Here is a 17,889-nt window from a genome sequence, read left to right as displayed (position 1 = left end):
GATCCCATTTTGACAGACCTAAGGACACCGACGTAAAGCAATGGAAACACGACGACAAGCGCACAATGCTTTTGCAGCAAAGTGATGGACACTAGATGGCATTACATATATATCTTAATTAAATTATTTAAATTTGACCATTAGTGCCTAATGTGGTGTATTACAGATCACTTGTATCACTTTGCATCACTTATATCAAGCCCACCTTTTGAAATAAGATATTGTAAATTTGATGAACCAAGCCAATGGCTGACCATAGACTAATCTAAAACTGGCATAGGCATCTCTGCTGTAAAAAAAAAGAAAACTGAGAATCGAATTGAATCGTGATTCTAAAATCGGAAATAAAATCGAATTGAGGATTTAGAGAATCGTGACACCCCTATTACTTATACAAAGTTTCTATCAGATACGTTTCCAAGTCCAAAAAAAAAAAAAAAAAAAAAAAAAAAAAAACATCTCTTGCCCATTTTTCTCTCACTCACAAACGCCTCTGCCCACTCAGGCTAATCTCATTAATAACCTCTCCCAGGACCTGCCAGGGGTGCTGGCGGTGCCGGGCCAGTGGCGGGCCGGACGTTATTGATGACCCGCCGGGCCAGCTTAGGAACTGCTGACAGGCTGTGAAGAATTAAGGTCAAAGTCTCACCTCTCCATGACAGCAAAGGAACGAGAGGAGGAACCCTGGAGCTGAAGAAAGCAGCAGGACGAGAGAAGAGTGGGAGGAGGATCGCTGTACTGGTGACAGTTATGATTTTGCCAAAGATGTACAAAGTTTTCCCCTGTTCCCTGACTATAATCACTCATCCCTGATACGCCATGTGTCCAAAGTTTGTTCCTTTAGGTGCTCACTGGAGCAAGAAGACTACAGTAGCTACTGGAGACCTGTGATGTTATTGGTGATAACACACGACCTTGAGTGTTCAATTTTTTACAAAATAAAATAAAGAAAATAAATCAAAGAAATTTAATAAATTAAAGTATGAATATGCTTTAATATGGACTGTGCCTTCCGCCAAGTAGTTCTACCACAACTGTAACAGAACTGAAACTTTACTACAAAACAATGTATGGTTCATACAGACTAACACCACGAAAGTTAGCTTGAAATCTAAAGTGAGAATAAGTGAAGATGGTAACGTTAGGAGGGTGAAATAACGCTGATACTCTCCTCTCCTGCTCCGTGGAGTCGTCTTCAGGTGAACGCTGCGCATTTATAGAGCATTTCTGCTTGTTTTGCTGGGTGGTGTTGGTTTTAGCTAGCCGGCTGGACTGTGGTTAGGTTAGCGTAGCTTGCTTTAGCTCAGCATTCTGGCTGTCAGGCGGCATTAGCTGAGCGATTTTCTTTCTTTTTTTCCACAAAAAAACAGCCAGCGCTGCGGGCTGAGTGCGAGCGTGCCGTGGTTGAGCGCTAGCCTGTGCTAAGCTAACACTGCTGCTGATGCCGTTGATGATTCTAAGCTGTCCTGTGCATTTACGCCATTACATGGCAACGCGTCGGCGGAGTGATACAGGATTAGTGTGAGAAGGCCGTGCTGTTATCACAAATATCATCACAGCTAGAACACTTCTCAACCAATCAGATTGTGAGGTCGGAACTAACTGTTGTATAATGTTCCATAATGTGTGGCATGTAAGTATAGAATTAACAGGCCTCAAAATAAAAAAAAAAAAGAAACAAAATATTGAATACAAACAGTTTTACAAGCAATGCTTAATTTCTTCAACCTGATTAGGACAGGTGTGCCTGTACTTTAGGCTTCCACTAATTGCTTGCTAAATTAGCCTTGTAGTTTCCATGCAAAACAGAAAGAAGCTGACTTCAGTCATTAAACATGTCCAGAAGATGCAAAGAAAATTGTGCAAATTAGATTTTTGGCTAAACCATTACACAGAGAACTGCACTCTGTACTGAACGATGGCAAGCTATGTATCTCAGGCTTATTCTTCAAGTTCTTCAAAATCTCTAAGATTTAGTATTAGAGATCTCTCTTTCTCTCTCAGCTTGTTTCCCCATCTCTCTCTCTCTCTCTCTCTCTCTCTCTCTCTCTCTCTCTCTCTCTCTCTCTCTCTCTCTCTCTCGTATTCTGTGTTTTCCCCAAACAGCTTGCTCCTGCTTCAATAAATCGCACTATGCTATCAGGTCATGGTTTTCTCTTCTGCTGTGTTTACAGGCTACAGCCATAAAAACAGACAGAGTAATGGCTTCAGCGCCGGACACGAGATATACTGAAGAGAAGCTCAGGCCAGGCAATGAAAGCAGTGGTATTCTACTTCTATGATTCTGAGAAGACTAATGAAGCAACGGTGTCCGTGACCGCTATCACTCCTGAATCATAACACTAACTAGTCTCTGTGCGACCAGCACCAGCAGAACTGTTCCTTTCTTCACTGGATTTATATTCCCGGAAGTGGGACGGTGGTGGATGCAGTCTTGCTCAACTGATGTCTTCACTTAAGTCTCAGTAGGGCACTTATTTGTTGCATTCACGAGAGGCAGAGTGGTCTCAGGTGCTTTGTCTTAATAATTGCTGTGGTGGTGAGTTTCTGCAATGGAGCTTTAAGGTAAGAGGGAGGTAGAGAGAGAGCGATAGAGAGAGAGAGAGAGAGGGAGAGAGAGAGGAACAGAAGGAAGAAAACAAAGAAAAATCGAGAGAATGGAGAAGATTATTAAATTGTGCTGCCAAGGACAAATGCCAAGTTTACAGTTAGGGACCATTAAGCTTTAGGAGTATGACCTTGAGAATGAGCTTGTGTAAGAAGGACACAGAACATGCTTTAATAGGATTCTAACACAAAACAAATCAGAAATAGCTGTTAATAGAGAAAGGTAGCAGAATCTAGGTTGTATTTAAAAGTGTTTCCTTAAACGTTCATGGCCCTTTTCCACTTCATGGTACCTACACAACTAGACTTGTTTTACTCAATTCACTCAACTTTACTTGGATTATTTGCTTTTTGTTTGTTTGCTACCTGGAACATGGTAGTTTTCAATTGTAGCCATGTGGTTCCAAGCCATCCAAGTAGGAACCAAGATGTGTAAAGCCTTACCCTGCGTTCACACTGGAAAGCGACAAAGCGACAGGCGACCATTCATTTCCTATGGCAGGGCGCGATTTGTCGCCGCATCACACGAGAGGTGAAAAAGCGACAGAGCGACACGGAGCTGAATTTTTCTCAACTTTATGCAAATGAATTATGATGCGGTAAAGTGACATTCTAACCTGATTGGCTTCTAGCTTTTCTTTGGACCAATCACATACAAGGCAGTCCTTTTTTCCTTGTTCATTCTGTTGAACGGGGTGGACCCACATCAATCTGCGGGAAAGGCTGCATTTCCAGCGCAGGTAAATCGCAGAAACGGCCAAGAGTCCAGCAAGTTTGGGAGTTATAGCTGGAGAATAAAGTGGCCAAGGGATTCCTTTTTTGTGCCTTTTTTCTTGTCGGAGGCTGGACCATGATACACTTGCGCATTGAGATTGACACGCCCACAAGCGACAAATGCGGGGCGACACAAGCAACTCTTCGTGTTCCAGTGTGAGTGCAGGGTTAGAGAGCACTGATTGGCCTGAGAGGATCAGGACTTTGCACTGTGACCTCAGCTAGCTGCTGAACAACTGCTACTGTCCAACTGGAAAAAGTATGAATGATAAAAATGTATGTGGGTTGGTAATTTCATAGTTACCCAGCTCAGCTTAGATAAGCTAGCTAAAATAGCTTACAGGCTAAATAATCACTTAATTGATAATCAAAACTCATCCTTTATTAACATTTAGAAGACAAAGCTCCAAATTTGAGAGCACACAGTCGAGTAAACAGTCTTAGAAGTGTTTTTTGATTTGATTTTTAAGGTGCGGACATCTTCATCCAGGTTAAAGTTTTCCTTTAATTTAAACTGCACATTTTTAACAAGCTCAATCGGCCATGTACTAGAACGAAAGAACAGAAATGTCATACATTAGAGATGTATGTAATTTAGGCACTATTCTCATTTAAAGATACTGCCATACTTAAATAATTAAAAATAAAAAATACTGCAGTATATGTAGTTACCATTATACCACCCAACCCAACATCTGGGACATTATCCCTTTATTAGTCTTCATTGTTACTGGTTCGTCACTCTGACGATGATGTAGTGATGGTGTTCAACATCTGTTACTGTACATTTTGGGAAAATAACCAGGTATCAGGAACTAAAATAAGTGAACAAATTCAAGTAAAGTCAAGTAGCATTGGTACCATGCAGTCAAACAGCATCATAACAGAGTCAGATCTGGCCACCTAGCCACCAACAGGTGCCCACAAGCTGACATAATCACATATAATTGACGTCATGAGCTCATGAACACACCTTCAACTTGATTATTAACCCTGCATTACATGGACATCTCGGAACAAAGATATTAAGAGCTAAACAAGTCCAATTGCCTCCTTCAGCAAAACAATGATAATCGCGTTGCCAGATAAGCTTTATTACAACAGCAGCAGAATTACCGTACTGAGGGTTGTCTTATAAAGTCATTATTACCCTCTGATATAGTGGACAGCGTGGTGTGAAAAAAGAGTTATATAATGAACCATTTGATTTATATTTAAATGTTGACTGAGCGTAGTTGACTTGAGTTCAATCAACATGCCACACTGAGGGCGTCGCCAGGTTAAAAAGGGGATGAACAGACACTGACAAATGTGAGCGCTGTGCCCTAGCTCTGTGCTAGTTGGACACAGTGGAGATTAACTGTAAAAAAAGTGTGTGATCTACAGATCTACAGTGGACAAGTGAGTGAAGGTCTGGCGGCTGGAGAATGACATTTGTATTGAGGCCGGGAGACAGAGATAGCTCTCGAGACATCGAGCCAAATGTCAATAGATTTCAATGAGCCGGCTCCTATACCTACGGCTATTGAATTATAGTAAATGTGAGTAATAAAAAGCTTGGGTCAGGATCAATCGGGCTCAAGAGGAGAATTCAGCCGGCCTCCACAGATTCCAAGCCTTCTTTTTGGTCTCTTGATATGAAAGGATCTGGGACTTCACTGTTGTAAAGAAGGATTATCTGCTGAAGATGAATTTGGGTGAAACAAGAGGTTTGGCTTGTGAGCGGTGGAGGACCAAAGAAGAGCTCAAGCTCAAGTCAAGGCCCAGTGGCTGTGGTGTATTCAGTAGCGTAGGCTGCTTGCGTGGGTGGACCATCATCCATGGGCCTATCAAATGTTCTTTCTGTCAGAGAGTGGTTAATAATCCAAACTACCAAACGTCACCTCAAATCACCTCAAATTCACCTCAAGCTGGTCTAAATCTAATCAGGGGAGCTTTTCTCCAAAAGCGCCTGGTTCATAAACACAGCAGACGATTAATTTTTGCCTTAGGATGCAAGGCTAAGAATAGTGTTTCTTTCAAACACTTTTTTCTTCTTATCCATGCTTCACTGGCTTCCCTTTACCAGGACCACTTTGCATTGCTTTCTTTTTAACCGTTGCTCTCTATTGGAGGCAAATAACAAATAACAAGTCACTGGCCTCCACACCCTATCGCTGCAGTTGAGCTTAGCCCTGCATTCATAATGCTAACATATGTAGCGCGCTAACACAGTTAGAGACCCGCTCCTGAGATCCATGTCTGCCTGTTTAACACAATTACAGTTGATTCCATTGCTCCATCTACCTATCAATGTCAATCGCATTAGCGAAGCTCACTATGCCAGGCTTTCAGAAGCTGGAGGATGGAGGATGGAGGATGGGGGTGGGGGTGGTGGTGGTGGGAGGGGGTTTGTTCCACCCATATATGCAACAGGGAAACTGATCCAAGAGCTTTTATTACACTAATTTGTCTCTGGTTAATTCCTTCTCATCTTCGTAATATGAGTTTGCCTAAAGAATCCAATTAAATTGCAGTTGGCCAGATCACCTCAAAGGAGAGCTGTACTAATGGTGCTGCTGCTGTGTGCTGAAGTGCTAATGCATGTAGCCTGGTTCAAACCAGTGCAGTTGCTATTCTGTTCCGTGGCCAACACTTCTGAAGCATTCCTAATTGGCACTGGCCATCTTTGCTGGCAGACAACAGTATATTTATTTTATTAAAGTAAGCGCAAAGAAATATAAAATACCACAGCAATGAGAACAGGCCTGAAGGCTAAACAACAAACCGATTCTGACGGAGATGAGGGACACTGTGCACTCAAAAAAATAAACTCACCCTGTTGTTGATTTTAATCAAGTATTTTTAATTAAAATTACTTAACAGCTTTGTGTTAGCAAGTGAAACCTGAGTCAGTTGGACTGCTGTGATGAAAGTCAGTTAAGTTGTCTGATTTAATTAATAAGTGCATGTTTGGTGAACGCATCCCAGTGAAGTAAACTCAACAGGCTGGCTACTTTCTTCATCCGGGACATTCGTGGCTGTCTGTGGACTTCTCTTCAGCAGCAGCGCCATTTTATTTTGGAAAAGCAGAGAGTGCGGTGAGTATTAGTCATAAATATATGTATATTTAAGCTGTACTTGGTAATTTATTAAAAGCGGTTCGTGTGTATGGGGAATTTAGGTAAGAGAAACCTCACTGTGTAATAAAATATCTACCTGGCCAGTCAGCTTCATGTTAGCTAGCTAGCCAAGTTAGCATTAGCGTTTTTTTAATCACAAAATGCTTTTAAACTCAATTCACGGAATTGCGGTCGCATCATGTGGGTCTCGTAACCTCAAATAGTGTACATTTTAATTTTACGTGTATCTGGATACTCATATCTGCCAACCAATGTGTAAATTACGAGCTATGCTAGCGCTAGGGCGCTAGCGTTAGCTTGCTAGCGTTAGCTTGCTAGTGTTAGCTCGCTAGTGTTAGCTCGCTAGCGTTAGCACCCTAGCGCCAGCATAGCTCGTAAAACAAACTTTTAAACTCAATTCACGGAATTGTGGTCGCATCATGTGGGTCTCGTAACCTCATATGGTGTACATTTTAATTTTACGTGTATCTGGATACTCATATCTGCCAACCAATGTGTGAATTACGAGCTATGCTAGCGCTAGGGCGCTAGCGTTAGCTTGCTAGTGTTAGCTCGCTAGCGTTAGCACCCTAGCGCCAGCATAGCTCGTAAAACAAACTTTTAAACTCAATTCACGGACTTTCGATCGCATCATAGGGGTGTTGTAACCACATATAGTGTAAAATATATTTTTATGTGTAGTTAATTATTCATATTTGTCTTCAAATGTGTGAATTATGAGCTTCGCTTGTGCTAGGGCGCTAGTATGCTAGCGCGAGCAGGCTAACGTCATTAAACGGCCAGTCTCGGAGTTGCGTTAGTAGTGTAATGTGGTTCACACGGTAAATAAGGGATATTTTGTGAAGTGCTTTTGGTTTAGCTAGATTGGGCTCATACCCACAGGGAAATACAATGTTTGAAACAAATAACTTAAGTGCACGGTACTCATTTTAGCTTTAAACCAAGTTCAGCTTGGCTGATTTAACATAAACTGAAGACCCGCTGAAGCCACACAATCCACTTAGTTTGGTTTAATGCCCGCGTATTCTCCAGTAAACTGGCTTTGGTAACGCAGTGTTGTGTGACTTGCACAAGCTTCCGTAGGACAAATGCTGCGCATGCTCAGAAGTTCAGTCCATGAACGAGAAACGTCGGCGAGGATCGCGAGGTGAAAAGCGGGCGAATCTTGATCCATCCGAGTAATTATCGTTGTATATGTGCTTTTTTGTAATGTAATCTTTAAAGGTTATATGTAAGTGTGTGGTTATATTATGAATTTTATGGCCTTAGTGTACCAAAAGCGGACACATTAATAGCTAGCAAACTTCCTTGCTTGCTGACTAGCTAGTTAGCTATATAGCCAACAGAATAGCCTGACTGACTGATTAATTAATTAATTAATTTGAATCGTTACTAAAGCTGCTCTGACCTGATGTCACATTATTTTAAGTTTTTCAAAGATACACATATATTTCTTAATAAAACTGTTTTATAGACAAACAGCCAACAAAACTCATAAGTAGCTCCTCCTTTATTAAAATCTGTATTTACTGTATAATATAACCTAAAGTATAGTCTCTAGCGCTTAGCCAGATAGTTTAACCAATATTAGCAATGGTAATGACTGAGTGAATCCTGTTTAAACTCACCTCAACTGCAGTAATTTAACCCAACCTGTGTGTTTTAAAGTGTGCAAAAATGAATGTATCAGCAATTAAGAGCAGATCTGCATGTTCAAAATGCCAAACAGTTAATAATCTTAAATCCATTTCTTGCTTTTGTCAGAGCTGGTAAACTTTTTTTTCTCCCCTAGTTATTCCTATTTTTCTAACCACAACTTGTGTGTTATTACAGGGTGTCTCTGTCAGTAAGAACAGTCCTGCAATTGTAGGCTGGGTGGTGTACCTTTTTTGGCTCTTGTGGTAAGTTTAATGGTCTTCTTAACATGTATTGATTTAAAGTTATATCTGTTTTTTGCCCCAACATGTGTTTAATAGTTTATAATCCAGATTGACCTCATTGACCATCCTGTGCCAGCTCCTTTAACAAGCTGCATTCAAATCACTTTACAAATGAGCACTGGAAAAAAAGTAAATAATAGGAATACCAAATGTTATTTGCATGCTCTCATTCATTTTCCACTTATTTTACCAGTGTATATTTTTAAAACAATAAAAAAGTTACTATTAATATTTATTGAACACTAGACCTTTTTTAAGATCCAAGAAGGTATATCAGCAAATTACAATACATTTAGCAGTGGCAGTGCTTTTTCAATCGTGAATGTAGTTGAGCAGTTCAATTTTAAATGTAAATGTACCTTAGCAGCGGTAATTAAAGTAGATGTGGGTGAAATTTATACACAGAAAAGCAGTCAGTATTTTGATAAACAAACAAAGGCTAAAACTAGATATATATTTAATATGAGCTAGTAAAATGGACTATGGGGAATGCATAAAAATAGCAACAGATATCAAATGGTAATTGTATATGCATTTTTTTTATGTTTTTTTTTTCAGTACCATGAATGTGGAAGTGTAAAGACTGTGATGCAGAAGAAAGTAAAAGTAGTTAATTATTTATTTTTATCCATATGCAAATTTAACCCTCACGTCCTTCCCTCAACAAAGACAGAAATATTTGTCACAACTGCATAGTGAAATTCCTTTTTACTAACTTAATTAGCAGAAGTGCTAAAGCAGTTTCATTTCTCAAATTGATGATTGGAAAAACTTGATTGGAATTGGTTGTGTGTGTGTGTGTGGGTCTATGTCATTTGGCTGATGGTGTATTTTTTTCTGTCTTTCAGGATGTTGAGGACAAGCAGGAGATGGAGCAGACAGTTCTGGGAGTCTTTGCTGTAAAGAAGGAGGGGGCGGAACCCACTGATGACCTGGAAGATGTCGGTATAGTCATCGAAGGAGTGGAAGTACTTCGCACCCTTGGAAACATTGCAAATGCAGTTGCCATTTTATTTGGCCTCATGTACTCACTGGATTTGAGCTACCCAACCAATCTTAAGTACACGTTTGAGGTTCTGCAGAAAGTTGTTATGGAACTGGATGACAAACAACTGTCAAGAAAGGCTCAAGTGTTAAAAAACAAACTGTTTGAAGGGAAAGTGTAGACTTTGAAAGTGAGTGCCACTTCAGAGTATTCCAAAGAGGACAACTTTGACCTGAGGTATTTGAAATCCAGGACAATTTGAATGTTAGTGTTCTGGTTTTGTTTGAAGTTCTAATGTTTGATGTTTTAACGTTTTAAAAATGTTCACAAAAGGGAGTAAGGAGGGATATTAAAAGCCAGAACAGGAAAACGCCATGCATCAAAGGGTATTAAGAAATTTCTTAAAAGGAACCCTGCCTGGTAGCACTTATTTCTTAATATGTTGTTATTACTCTAAATCACTAAGCTATGGTGTTGTTAAAAAAAAAAAAAAAACGGACAATAAATTATTAGTTTCAGAAGTGCTTTTATTCTACTTATTTGACATATGGGTGCCGCCATTATTTTGCACCAATTTAGGCTTACAAGTGATACCAGCTGGGGTTCACTTTAAATTTTCTTAATTGTTTGATACAAGGTTTCCGTTACCCTTATATTAATGCTACAACATTAATCATCCTGGTTTCTATTCTCATTGTCTATCTGAACAGCTCCACTGACCATACAGTAGCACTTTTTAGTCTTATAGTCCTTTCTCTCTGGCTTTGTGTGCACACTGGATTTGAGCAACCCAACTAAAATTAAGGTACACACTGCTCCACCATAATCCATTTGACACCATCACAATCATGCCAGTGTCACTGCAGTGCTCAGAAAGACCCACCACGCAAATAGCTGCTCTATGGAGGATAAATGTTTAACTAATTTGAATATTCAGATATTGGAATATAAGTAAAAAAAAATAAGTTTAAATTTATAAAGAAAACCACTGTTTTTAAATAGTCAATATACTAACTAATTCACATGATTTAAGTAAGCACTGAGTAATAGAGGGGAAAAAAGATTGAGGTCCATTTATAATTTAAAATAAATATATTATTCAATATATAATTGTGACAGGCAAGAGGATAAAATAGGCATACTAAATGCAGTCTGTAATTATAAAACTAAACTGTGTCTAATAGGATCAGTGGAGCTAAAAAAGTGAGGGGAAAAGTGAACAGAAGTCACTGGTACCATGTTTTACATGTATTGGTTTAAGCATGGTGTTTTGATAATGATCTGGCTAATGTGTTGCACTTATGGAATTGATAAGCAAAGGAAATTTTATTTTATTTAATTATTTATTTTATGCCTTATTATATTGGGTCAATGTAATAGAAGATGTGCTTTTAAAAATTATTTTATCATAATTAGAAACTGCTGGCATTGAAAAGAGATGTTTTAATATAAAGTTCTTATTAAGTCAGATGTTTTTCAAGTCTCAAAAGTAAACAGGAAAGTTCAATTCAGGCAATTTTATATTCTCTATTGGAAGATGTGTTTTTTTTTTTATATGAAGAAATAAAATGATCTAATGCAGGGTTTCTTAACCAGGGTCAGGTTTTGACATACTTCTTGGGGTTCTCAAATGTAAAGCTAATTAAGCGTGTTTCTTTAGGCTAACTGTGTATCGCGTTGGATCCGGATTACAAAGACCTGATTTAATGTTTGTTTAAATGCAGTTCAGAAGGATGAAATTGTAACTCAGAAGCAGTTGTGTTTTATCTAATGTGTGGCTAATGAGTTAAAAGGGATTTAGATTTCAGAAATGTAAGATGTTCAAAAGAATTGTAACAGTTCAGCTAAAGGTTGTGTGTAAGTAAAGGTAAATTGGGATCCCATGTACTTTTTGTTGTGTGCACATTGCAAAACAACCTTGTAAAAGGACAAAAAATACCAATTAAATGTTGCAAATGACCATAAAGGACTCCTTTTGTTTGCAATGTATGCAGTTGACCATGGTTTGTCTGTGTGCTAAATAATTATTTCACAGAAACAACGTAATTGTGATTTGAATTTACATTTTGGAAAATGCTGACTGTCAGATTTTGTTATTCAGCTTAAAATAACTGCAGTTGTAACAGTTAGTTATGTACTAGTTTTGTAAACTAGTTAAATACTTTTTAGAAAGACATATATTACTATTGAGAAAGACCTACCTAACTATACTTTGTAGTTTCAACTTAACTGACTTAAGTTTTGGTAAACCAGCAGTTATGTTACATTTACATAAGTGACTTAGTTCAGTATAATGAAATACCTTTCTGTTGTCATTAATCAACACAGTTAATTAAAACAAAAGAAAGAGCATTTTGTTGAGTTTATGTTGGTCGATTTAGTTATCTATACACAAACCTATTAATTTAATCCAAGCTAACTTTGACACCAATATATTGGTTGTAAATAATCTAGTCATGTTGGTTTTACCTAATACAGTCATGTTGAATTTACATAATACAGTTATGTTGTGTTTACATAATACAGCCATGTTGGTATTACAAAAAATAGTCACTTGAATCCTAAATAAATGATTTAATTATATCAAACACAACTCAGTTTAGTGGAAATTGTTGACATAACTGGATTAAGTAAATCCAACGAATTATTTTTTTGAGTGTGGAGTACGAGAGAAAATTATCTGAGGGTGTTTTTTTTTTACTGTTATGATGCAGAGTTATTCCAAAATAACCAGATCCATTGCTAATCAACAGCAGAATACTGGTCCTGAAATTTATAAAACTGTGCATCAGATAGTTAGTCTGATCCATTCACTGAAACTTCAGCTAGCACTGCGTGCAGATAAATGCTGTCATAAACCACCAGCGAGTAATCCAGCTAGGAAAATTAGTCATCATATTGACTGCCTACCTTAACCCTGACATGGTCAAAGATGTTTTGCCTCAATTCTGACGGCCGAACACAACTGCTCTCACGTTCATAACTCGGATTCAGAGTAACTAACATACATGGTTAACATTTAATTGCAAACAGCAAGCTTACTGTATCCACCAAATCAGCAAAATTTCAACCTGCAATGTTTAAATAAAGAAAGGTTTACATATTTCATGATGCCGTCTCTTTCACAGTGTGAGGCATTCTGCTTATTAAATTAACAACAGTGTCCGACTCCGATATGAAAAACTGATGCATCCGTATCACAGTATTGTAACTGCAAAAGTAGTAAAATAATAATAAAATATACCACTTTAAATAATACATTTTCCTAATAACTTCATTTACACGTCATTTTACTTGACTTACTATCTTTATCTATCTTTGACAGTGTTGTGTAAACTATTTTTCAAATTGATGTTTCATTTCATGATGTCTCTTTATATTAAACTCCTTAATTACGGCAACTTTTAGACTCTTTGGTCCGTTTTTCTGAGCTACAACTGAGCACTCTCTCCGCTTTTAGACTCTTTGGCCCGTTTTTCTGCGCTACAACTGCACACTCTATCCGCTTTTAGACTCTTTGGCCCGTTTAGAAACGGGCCGCAAATGGCCCGCGGGCCGTAGTTTGGACACCCCTGCTCTATTGTGTTTAAACTACTAATTAAGCAACTGTACGGACTCTGACTTTGCTATTTCCAAAAAACAGCCTCAATGTGGCACAACTAAGCCACATAAATATGTCCCATAGCTTTTAGTTCACGACAGAAGAGCATTAACTCCCAACTTGCAAACACTGCTGGTTCATCACACTTTTACAGATGTTAGGGGAACGGGAGGGTGAGTCTAGGCCCTGTGATCATCAGCTTCTGCAATATGGCAGTGGCTCCCTCCAAATGAGCTTCTTTCCCCAAACACACACACACACACACACACACACACAAAAGCAAACATAAGCACATATGCAGTCCAACCATCCGAGCCTCATTTTCAGGATAGTGGTATTAGCAACATTAGTGGTCCACTTTAAAATAAGACTACCTTTATAAAGGGTTTATAAATGGTTTACAATTAGTTTATTAATGGTTTCTAATTAGGTTGTAAATGCCTTAAAAATCATTAATAATCAGTTATAGCACATACGTAGAAAGGGCAACAATGACCTGTTGTTTGCCAAATAGTGAACTATATTACACAGCCATCTATACTGTTGCTCTTTCTACGTATGTGTTATAACTGATTATTAATGATTTTTAAGGCATTCACAACCTAATTAGTAAACATTAATAAACTAATTGTAAACCATTTATAAACCCTTTATAAAGGCAGTCTTATTTTAAAGTGGTACCACATTAGTTTCTTAAGGAAAAATGCAGGGATGCCGCAGGGCGACACAGGAGGAAAGAGAACAGCGAGGAGACACCATGAGGAGATTGATTCAGGCGTGTTTGGATTCACACAGTCAGACATGCCGTCTCTACCGAACTCGAGACTGCCACAAAACGTGCAAACACAAACAAAAACAGGAGCTTAAAAAGATTAAAAGACAAGAAAAATAAATAAATGAAATAACATGAGCTGCATGTTGATATGTGTGCCTGCTCAACTATCGTTATACGTAGCTGAAACACAGCTCTTTAATCAAGCACTGCCTAAAAACACACACTTAGACACACTTAGACACACACACACACATACACAAAGATGCACACCTGCTGTCTCAGTGTGTAGATACTCTTCCCTGATAGCACAAAAGCCGTGAAGTCCATTTTCTCTCTCATCAGCGTGGGGTAATAAAGCGGCGGCACAGACAACACGGCCATGTGGTGATTTATCACTATTCCGGGTCCCATTTTATTTTCCTGATTACTGCGGGCAGCTAACATGAAGAACAAATTAATGAAAATGCAGAGGAATTATGAACTCCACTTTGCTCACACCCTGACTGAATTATCTGAAAGAGGGGTGTATTAAGCGTGCCGATAACTTATGAAGGATGATTTACTTTTTTGCAGCTCTCTGTTTTTTGGTCCTATTTTTTGACAGGACATATTTTGGTCTAATGAGTTGGGGGTGGCAGAAAAAGAAGGGGTGATACATACAGAGAGACTAGTAGAAAATAGAAAATATTAGAAGGTAGAAAATAGCAGAAGGGAAAGGATCTACATGACAACTTAGGACAGGGGTCCTAAGTTTCCTTTTTTGGAGCGGCCCGCGAGGTATTTTAGAAATAGAATGAAAGTTGTCCCGCTGTTAAGCAGGTTTTTATAATGTTGAGATTCAAAGTCTGAACGCTAGGTGTCAGAAACGGGCCAAAGAGTCTAAAAGCGGAGAGAGTGCGCATTTCTAGCGCAGAAAAACAGGGCAAAGAGTCTAAAAGCGGAGAGAGTGCGCATTTCTAGCGCAGAAAAACAGGGCAAAGAGTCTAAAAGCGGAGAGAGTGCGCATTTCTAGCGCAGAAAAACAGGGCAAAGAGTCTAAAAGCGGAGAGAGTGCGCATTTCTAGCGCAGAAAAACGGGGCAAAAGAGTCTAAAAGCGGAGAGAGTGCGCAGTTCTAGCGCAGAAAAACGGGCCAAAGAGTCTAAAAGTTGCCGTAATTAAGGAGTTTAATATTAAGAGACATCATGAAATGAAACATCAATTTGAAAAATCTTAGTTTACACAACACTGTCAAAGATAGATAAAGATATTAAATCAAGTAAAATGGTGTGTAAATGAAAGTAATCAGGAAAAATGTATTATTTAAAGTGGTTTATTTCATTATGTGTTTTATTACAGAGTCTGTGGCCCGTGACTTCAAATATATTTCTCCTTCTGGCCCCCAACAAAAAAAAAATTTGGACACCCCTGACTTAGAATATGAGAAAGAGTAAGACACCCCAAATTGTATTTTTTGTCAGATCTTGATATCTGTTACATGTCTCTCTCTATCGTTCTCTCTTTTTCCCATGCTGTCACTCTGATCGTAGGTAGAGCTGTCACGTGGATCACGCAATCATCTCACCATCCTATAGAGTTCTTTGGCTGGTGGATGGCTCAGCCAATCGCGTGAGCGCTGGAACCACATGATGCTCTTTAAGACGTCTCCAGGCTCCCTCATTCGCGGGCTATCAAGCAGAGGGCAGACTTTTAAAGATACTTGCGGACCAGAGGTGAAAAGTAATGAATTACATTTATTCAAGTTACTGTAATTGAGTAGATTTTATGAGTAATTTGTCATTTTTAAGTAGTTCTTAAAATAGGTATTTTTTTAAAACTTTTACTCAAGTACATTTTAACAAAAGTAATTTACTTTGCTACATTGGGAAACTCCCAATTACTGAGTAAAAAATAAAATGCTGGGAAAAATAACAATTGTCTGTAAAACTATAAAAATACAGTTTATAGTCACATATATGACCATAACTTTTTTGTAAAGAAAAAATGGATCATAGAAACCTATACCACTTGTTCTTGAAAATGTTTTATGGGGGGGTCTGAACAAATACTGCCTGAAAGATCTAAATTATTATGTGGAATAATAGTTCATTAAAAACAATTTAATTTATGATTTGTTTTTACTTTTTTACATCAAATAATTAAAAGTAACTATGTAACTTTTACTCAAAGTAAAGTTTAAATTGAGTACTTTTTTTTCACTTTTACTCGAGTAGATTTTTAGATGGGTACTTTTACTTTTACTTGAGTAGAATTTTACCAAAGTAAAGGTACTTTTACTCAATTACAATATATATATATTTGAAGCACCATCCGTAATCCACCAAAGATCTGAGAAGTTGTTTTTGTTGTTGTGCACTTTATGGGTTTATGACTCTTGTAAACGTTGGCCATTATCGCTGTCTGTCTTGCTGATTATTCTTTCAGTAAACATATTATTTACACCTTGAAATTTTCTGCTTCAGTCCATTCTTTCTTTCTTTCTTTTTTTTTTTTGTTTGTTTTTTCAGGTGACCACCTCTTAAAGCCCATTGAGAGAATGATGCCAAGAGTGTGCAAAGCAGTAATCAGAGCAAAGGGGGGCTATTTTAAAGAAACTAGAACATAAAACATGTTTTCAGTTATTTCACCTTTTTTTTTTTTTTGTTAAGTACATAAAACTCCACATGTGTTCATTCAGAGTTTTGATGCTTCAGTGAGAATCTACAATGTAAGAAGTCATAAAAAATAAAGAAAACACATTGGAAAAGAGAAGGTGTGTCCAAACTTTTGGTTTGTACTGTAATAGTCCTGTTGTATAGTCCTGATATTTAAGGTACATTAAATTACAAAGTACAAACATGGTCTATGTAATTTTACTCCAACTCGATTTTTTTTGTTTGTTTGTTTTAAAGGTTTGAAGGAGCTATGTTATAGGAGTGTATCTAGGTGGTTAAAGAGAACGCAGTTGGAATCTTTCCCATTCCTTCCTTCCTTCCATGTGTTACCAGACCAAGGCCAAGTTGTGCCTGGCAGATAGTGTCCTTGTAAAGGAAATTGGGGAGAGAAAGGTCCCTCCTTGAGAATGTATTCTCTTTTTTTTTTTTTTTTTTTTTATACCTGAGGGCTGCTTTCTTTTTCTCATTATCAGTCGAGGTGAAGGTGGAGGTGGAGGAGCTTGGTAGAGTTCAAAAGCTCCATCTGTCTATCTCTGTGCCGCAACAGTGAAAGACAGGGCAGCATCTGGAAGAGTGGACACTCCTGCAGGCTCAGAGAGGACATCTAATCAAATCGTACCCCACCCTTTTTGGACATGATGTTTCATCCATGTCTTATAATTATGATCCATCAGGACTAAAAAACTCAAGCAGGAGACAGCTAAAGATTAGCTGGCTGGTTCACTGCAACGGCTGCCGCTTCACTGTGCACGAAACCACTGCACCAAGGCTGACATTTCTGCTCCAGAGGTTACTGGCAAAAAAATGATCCAATCAAATCAACCAATGATCGGCTTCGTGTGGCAAGTTTCCCCGTGGCTCATTGCAAGCTGATGAAACGGATAGACACTCTGTTAGCATCCCTCACTGTGGTGCATGAGTCTCTGCACCAAAAAGCAATGCTGAGCAATGCTCATTTCGATTGTCAGGGATTTCTGGGAGGGAAAAAGAAATTAAAGAGAGAAATCCCTGGAAACAAGAATATCCCAGAATTCACTGCTTCTTTTTGAATGAGCTTTGAGCTTTTTGAACACATGTGCACTCTGCTTCACTGAGCCATGTCTCTACTAGCAGGCACTACTAGTATTTTTCATGAATTCTGTGGATTCCTAGGATTATCATTACCTTTATATTTCATCATGCCAGGGGCAAAAATAGCTTCACAGATGGTAGTAAAAGTACTTCCAAATGTACTTTCTAAAGTTTGCAAATGTACCATTTTGAATACTAAAACTTTGTATTTGATTGAACCTGGTTTTGTTCACAGTGGGAAGAAAGGATAGAAAGATATCTTAGAAAGATAGCTAAATGAGATGAGGCACATATATACAGCCAATGTAAGCAAGACCTTTACTGAAAAGGCTTGTATATATCAAATACTCTGATTACAAAT

At 38.3% G+C, this 17,889-nt stretch overlaps 1 protein-coding gene and 2 long non-coding RNA genes across 5 annotated transcripts in view; 2 read left to right on the top strand and 1 right to left on the bottom strand.

Moving 5' to 3' along the window:
* The window catches only part of LOC125787714 (uncharacterized), a 350,969-nt gene extending 335,658 nt beyond the window's left edge, over positions 1-15,311 (top strand). For both annotated transcript variants that reach the window (XR_007429492.1, XR_007429491.1), the window contains exon 3: positions 14,661-15,311. This is a non-coding gene — a long non-coding RNA (uncharacterized LOC125787714). The remainder of the gene's footprint in view (positions 1-14,660) is intronic.
* The window catches only part of ctnna2 (catenin (cadherin-associated protein), alpha 2), a 622,967-nt gene that overhangs the window by 399,715 nt on the left and 205,363 nt on the right, over positions 1-17,889 (bottom strand). The gene's annotated exons all lie outside the window — the stretch shown is intronic.
* On the top strand, positions 6,179-9,126 carry LOC125787713 (uncharacterized). The gene is made up of 3 exons (XR_007429490.1): positions 6,179-6,461; positions 8,337-8,404; positions 9,002-9,126. It is a non-coding gene; the product is annotated as an uncharacterized LOC125787713 (long non-coding RNA).

The sequence above is a fragment of the Astyanax mexicanus genome, chromosome 25, assembly GCF_023375975.1.
Source record: "Astyanax mexicanus isolate ESR-SI-001 chromosome 25, AstMex3_surface, whole genome shotgun sequence".
Taxonomy (NCBI): domain Eukaryota; kingdom Metazoa; phylum Chordata; class Actinopteri; order Characiformes; family Acestrorhamphidae; genus Astyanax; species Astyanax mexicanus.
This window is presented reverse-complemented; position numbering and strand designations above follow the sequence as displayed.